Source organism: Mustela nivalis, assembly GCF_964662115.1.
Source record: "Mustela nivalis genome assembly, chromosome: 4".
In the NCBI taxonomy this organism is placed as follows: domain Eukaryota; kingdom Metazoa; phylum Chordata; class Mammalia; order Carnivora; family Mustelidae; genus Mustela; species Mustela nivalis.
The window spans coordinates 85,793,605-85,800,127 of record NC_139023.1 but is presented as its reverse complement, the minus strand read 5'-3'; the positions used below and the strand labels follow the sequence as shown (position 1 = coordinate 85,800,127).

At 46.1% G+C, this 6,523-nt stretch overlaps 1 long non-coding RNA gene across 1 annotated transcript in view; it reads left to right on the top strand.

Moving 5' to 3' along the window:
* Positions 1 to 4,746: 4,746 nt before the first annotated feature.
* LOC309862935 overlaps positions 4,747 to 6,523 on the top strand; it is a 243,347-nt gene continuing 241,570 nt past the window's right edge. Inside the window, exon 1 of the long non-coding RNA XR_014310799.1 lies at positions 4,747 to 4,896. This is a non-coding gene — a long non-coding RNA (uncharacterized lncRNA). The remainder of the gene's footprint in view (positions 4,897 to 6,523) is intronic.

Below are 6,523 nucleotides of genomic sequence, written 5' to 3'. Positions count from 1 at the left end.
GGAGCCACCAGTGGTTTTTGAGAGCAAAGTGTTGTTGGTTATGATTTGCAGTGCAGCGGTGAGTAACAGCGACCTGAAAAAGAGCGGCTCAAGCCACTCTATAAGGAAGCCACTGTACTTCCTTCTATAAAAAGCCTCTGGCGATTGGCACTGTAGGGCAGGTGTGTGACCCCATGCAGTCGGTAGGGGTCCAGGCTCCTGCTAGTTTTCTTTTCTTTTCCGGGGCTCGATCCCAGGACCCTGGGATCATGACCTGAGCCAAAGGCAGAGGCTTTAACCCACTGAGCCACCTAGGTGCCCCTCCCGCTAGTTTTCTGCTCTTCTGTTCTAGTGAGCAGGCTTTCGTCTTCATAGTTCATTCAGGGTCCAAGCTGGCTGCTGGACTCCATGCTTGCGGTGCAGGCTGGAGGGAGGAAGTGGAAACAGGGCCCTGGGTGTGCACCCCGGCAGTCAGCTCGCTTCCATCAGCCTTCTCACCGGTCCCACACGACCCCGTTTTTTCCATCTCATTGGCCAGAATGTAGTCTCATTGCCACACCTAGTTTCAAGGGAGGCTGGGAAGTGTATAGTTTATTCTGGTCAGCAATGTGTCTAGCTACAAGTCAGTCCTCTGTGACTAAGAGAGAAGGGAAAATGGATAGCAGGAGGCAGCTGGTGTGTGGTCGCTGCCACAAGAAACAATATGAATTCTGCCTTGGGTTCATTTACTGGTGGCAATAGATAGGAGGGTAGGAACTGGGTGCAGGGAGTGAACTAGGAAGATGGGTAAGGGAAGGAAGGGGGAATTAATGCAGGGGAGGACCTGCAGGGATTTTGTCGGCTGGGCGGGAGAGAATGGGAGGATGCAAAGAAGAGGCTCCATTTTGGAACCCCGTGAAAGGGATGCTGGTGATGCCAGGGACTCAGATGAGAAAGTTCGAGGAAGAGGAGTTTTAGGAAAGTAGGCCATGAATTAGATTTTGGACATGTTGAGTTTGTGGTACGCCAGGACTGGAGCTTGGGGGAGTTTGTATTGTGTATTTCCAAGTAAATATTAAAGTTACTTAAATTTAATTATTTTTATTTTTAAAATATTTTATTTATTGGGACGCCTGGGTGGCTCAGTTGGTTAAGCAGCTGCCTTTGGCTCAGGTCATGATCCCGGCGTCCTGGGATCGAGTCCCACATCGGGCTCCTTGCTCCGCGGGGAGCCTGCTTCTCCCTCTGACTCTGCCTGCCACTCTGTCTGCCTGTGCTCACTCTCGCTCTCTCTCTCTGACTAAATAAATAAAATCTTAAAAAAAAAAAATTTTATTTATTTATTTGAGAGAGAGAGAGAACGAGTGGGGAGGAGAGGGAGAAGCAGGCTCCCCACGAGCAGAGAGCCCAATGTGGGGCTTAATCCCAGCACCCTGGGATCATGACTTGAGCTACCCAGGCAGGCGCTCCTTTAACTAATTTTTTAAATCCTAATATCTAGGATGGTCTAATGTCTCAGATACTCTTTTTTTTTTTTTTTTTTAAAGATTTTATTTATTTATTTGACAGATCACAAGTAGGCAGAGAGGCAGGCCGAGAGAGAGGAGGAAGCAGGCTCCCTGCAGAGCCCGATGTGGGGTTTGATCCCAGGACCTTGAGATCATGACCTGAGCCGAAAGCAGAGGCTTTAATCCACTGAGCCACTCAGGTGTCCCTCAGATACTCTTTTGGGCTTCATAAGTTGTTATTTAGGGACATTCTGTTCATCATGATGGAGTAAGGCAATGGGGTTGCCTCTTCTCTGCTGAGCCCATGACCCGTAGAGGTTCTTTCCCACCATCGGGCATAAGGATCCTGAGAGTTATGACAGGAATGATGTTCCAGGCGGATAAGTGTACATTTCTTAAAAGCCTCTGCTCTTCCACCCTAGAGAGCTCAAATATGGACGAAATACAAAACTCTTCAATTCTGGTCCAGAAGCATTTCCTGGTAGTAGATTTCCTTGTTTCCATTTTGCTCTCTGCTTCCACCTGGCCTTCCCTGATTCACCTGACCTTCCCTGACTCTGGCCTCTTGTTAGGGTGGCACAGACTAGTGGTGCAGCCCCTGAATTCAGGAGAGATGGCTGTGAGGAGCCATGTCCAACATCCATGTCCAGGAGGAAAATTTACATGAGAATGTGGACGTGAGGGCCCAAGTTGGATGGGGAGTGGCCAAAGTCAATTAAGAGATTAAGGGTTAAGACAAGGGGTTGTGAGCCCAGGCTGTAGAATTAAATCCACAAGGCACTAAGTATACTTGAAAGCCCTTAGTGCATTTCACCTGGAGAAAAGCAGTTCCTTAAAGACACTGGCAAGTTTGGCAAAAACTCAGGCATAACACTTTAAAGCACTGGAGGTCTGCCTCCAGCTCTGACCATTTATTTAGCATTGAATCTCCTAATTCCAGCTATTCATAGGAACGCTCCTCTATGCTAGGTGTGACCGCTCACACTTGCCATCTATTAGCACATCCCCAGAAGTTAGGTAATTTTCTCCTTGGTTATTTTATAGGGGAGGCCACAGATCCTGGGAGGGATATATATGGTAGGATTTGTTTTGATAAAATACAAATAGATGCATATGGGGAATACATGGGTGAGAGAATGATTTACCCTGCACACACTACCTTTGTAGACTTTGTGTAAAGTCTGGATTTGTTGTTCTTTTTTGCGCTACTTCTGCTAGGACTGCTGGAAGGTGGGAGAGGAGGAAACCAATGGTAAGTTATGTTCAAGAATTCACCATCAACAATCAAAGTAGAAAAGCCATGGGAACCTCCCGAGAATATGACAGGGCTAGCTAGCAGTGTCCTAAAATGAGACTTTACCCAATAGGAAGGAACAGCTCCACCTCTCTGGGCAAGATCTTCAGGAAGAGCACAGGGTTTACAGATCCTATTTTGGGAATTTGCTTTATAAAATTATCGGAAGAACAGATCACCGCACTGTTCACACTCTGCATATGAAACAATGCAAATGTCATAGGAAAAAAATCCCATTATGAGAAAGCAGTTAGAATCATTGCACGTTAGAAGAATTAGGTCACTGCTGGCCAGGTCTGGCGGTGATTCGAATGTGTTTTCGTGCTTAGGAGAGGAATGTTTGATCTCGCACAGAGTGGACGTGGAGTGCATGCCCTTGGCTTCACAGGTTGCTGCTAGATCCCAGGGGGCCGACTGCTTCCTCCACAGAGCTCCCCACTACAGCTGGAATAGAGGCTTGTTTCTCCAGCTGTCTAACCTTCAGTTTTATCTGTCTCTTGTTGACCTCTTAGTTTTATCATGAGTCAGTTTATTTGCTTGGGCAAATTGAGTTTTTTTAGCGAGAAATAGAACAGAGCTAGAAAGAGGCCCATGTTTTGACTGTTTCCTCTTACGAAGCAGAAGCGGCCATGGGACCAGACACTGCAGAGTAGAAACCATTCCTGGTACAACCGTCCCTGTTGGTGGTTTATTTTGAGTCTGTGTAGTTAAACCTGGTGGGCAGAGAGACTATCATCTCCCTTGTCAGAGGTAGAAATATCTGCGGGGTTTACAAGCTCATTATTTCTCAATTCCCTGGGAGTTCAGAGAATTTGCTTAGCAACTGGCCTGACCAGTCCCTTGCCCCCAGCTGCCCCCCAACATGACTGTACTTACTGGTGGGGCTGATGAAGCCGTTTTTGAACTAAACAAGGATTCGACATTTTGTGAAAATGGTGCCAGTCTTTTCCTCGATGGGACCTGAGCCTGTAACCCAGTCCAACAAAACGAGGGAGAACAAGCCAAAGAAAACCTTTTTAAGAAACAACACAGGCAGTAGGAAATCATACTGGTTAGGGCTTGTTTTCCTGGCTCAGGGCCTCATTCCAACCTGTTGCAATCAGCTCTAGAGTGTCTATAGGGACACCCTGGTGCAGGGGCCCCTCAGAGGAAAGGAACTTTTACATTTCTGTTTGACTGGGCTCTTTGCCAGAGGCTAAGTTCAAAGTGCAGTTTCCAGTAATTTGCTGGGACTTCTCTGTGGGTTTGATAGGCCAGGACAGAAGCTTGCAAGCCGAAGTAATATTTCCTGATTTCTGTCATTTCTTAAGAAGGGAGGGAAGGTTGTAGGGGAGGGGGTTGGAGGGCTGTCATTGGCTCTGAAATCAGACGGGGCCTTCCCTGCCTCCTGTCTTCCCCTGGCCTTTCTCCTTGTCTTGTTGAGGACCATGGGCAGCTTGGTGCTGGGCTGGAATGACGTGACCTCTGTCCCAGAGCCCATGTGAGGTGCCCATTTGGTGCGGCCAGCGGGACCCTCCATTGATTTACTGCATGCTAGCATTATTTGGAGCTATAAAGTTGTCGGGTAATGGCAGTGTGTTCTTGTTTTCTCATATCTGTAGGATGAAAGTGAACATTTTTATAATCCTTCCCTCCTCACCACATTTAGTTCCCTGGCGTCAAACATATGGGCTTGATTAAAGGGGAGAAAGAGCTACAGAGCAAAGCTAGATTTTATGTCCTCTCTTTTCCTCAAGCAGCCCTGTCCCAGACCGTGGAGGGCAGAGCCCATCTTGTCACTTCATCTTTGTGTACCCCCACCCCCCCATCCCGTGTCTATCAGACCACTGGGCACATAATGTTTCGGAATGAGTTTTTTTTTTTCCGTGAAGGGGTGGCTAGGAGTGGAATCTCATTTCAAAGAAGTATTTGGTAGAACAATGTTAACTTCTATGTCAGAATGGAGCTTTATCGATTTGATGACCCCTTATTTTCTGCAGCGTGGAGTTGTCTCCCAAACCTGGTTCATCCTTATCAGCCAGCAGCTCGTTACTTGCAAGGACCCGGCTGAGCAAGGAAGGTAGCACGAAAGGAGGGAAGAAAAGTCGTGGGGCGGCGGAAGTTGAGCTTTCAGTGCCTCCATCACCCTGAAACTCGGTAAGACAAAACTGGGCAAAACCCCAGCAATACACCAAGGGGAGTTACTTCCTTCTCTCCCCTGTGAAGTTCCTTCCCCTTCCTTACTGCTCCTACAGCGCACTTCTTTTCATTTGCTAATTAGCTTCAGAAAGACCTACTCTCTGGGCTGCTTTTCCTCTAGCCTGGAAACCTGAATTATAGCAATTTAACGTTATAACATAATTCCAGTGCAATAAAGCAGCTTGGGGCAGGCAGTGGTGATGGAGTGGATGCTGGTGGAAGTGGGGAGCCGGGAATTTGCTACAGTGGATTTTCTTCTGTAGTCGTTTAAGAAGAGCTAGCATAAAGCCATGCTGGTATGAAATCTTATTTAAATATATTTCAGCACTCTTCAGTTACCATTAAAAAACTCCCCAGAACTTTGTGGCAAATTGTGTATAAAATCAGGCCCCAGCTAGCTCTGAAGGTAAGTCTCAGGGAGACGGACAGCAAAGAAAGAGATGAACTTAAAAAATTCTCCTTGCCAAGCGACTTCTCACACTGTGGTGTAACGAGATTGGGTAATTTATCCTTGAATGAAGCAAAGACAGCTTTCTCATCTTCCGACAGCTCTCTTAAGGAACGTTGTGGATTTCCCTACACGTACCTGACGATGACACATCTCTGTTTAAAGGAAGACAGACACCTGCAGAATCATTAGCTTTAGAAATCGATGTAAAGCACGTGTTCTCGCTTCCTCTCAGTTCCTGCGTGGGTTAGGGGTTGGGCGCATGATCAGTGGCATCATGCCTCCTATATCGATAATGTGAGGCCTTTGGCATTAGTGGAGATGCCATCGTTGATGGAGATACCATTTAACTACTCATGAGGCAACCTAAAAGCCCACGATACATATAATTTGCATCTCCATCAGGCCCAGAACTCTGAAATCTTATCTTGTGTGTGGAAGCGGGCCTCCCACGCAGTGAGTGAACTGCCCTGAGCTCCTCCCTCCACGTGATTCTGCTGTTCTTCCCTTGTCTCAACTACACAGCCCAGAACTCGTGTCAAGTCATCATTTGGTTCCTTGTGAAAAAAGGGACCGGTACAAAAGTCCCAGCTTGATGGAGATGACAAGTGAAAGTTCTAAGAAAATATTTTTATGGAATTGGTGATCCTGTGTTTTTAACCTCATTCACTTATTAAGAAGCTGGAAGGGTTACTTAGACTTCTCCTATGTGCTTTCCTACATGTCCTGGTGGATGTTATAGGCTATAGTGATTTTTAAGAATTTGAGAATTTGTATGTTAAAAACTTTTGGGGTCATGGATTTGGTTTCTTGTGTTTGCTATGCTTGGGATATCCTGGAAAAGATTCCCCAGGTTATTGTGCTGTCAAAATTATTTTCAGTATTCGTTTTGGAACAAGCACTATTATAGGCTCATAGCATTAAATTGAGCCCTATTGAAATGAATGACATAAACAATATATTTATAGGATTGCTAAAATACGGAGCAGCTATGTAAGTAAATGAGTATGCCCTGATTAGAAAAACTTAGAAATTAAAAGCATTAGGAGGCAATTATTCGTATTGCATAGAGGGTTGGTTGGCTATAGGTTATGCGTCAGATATGGGTGGTGTTTCTTTGGTTTTTTAATGGAGGTT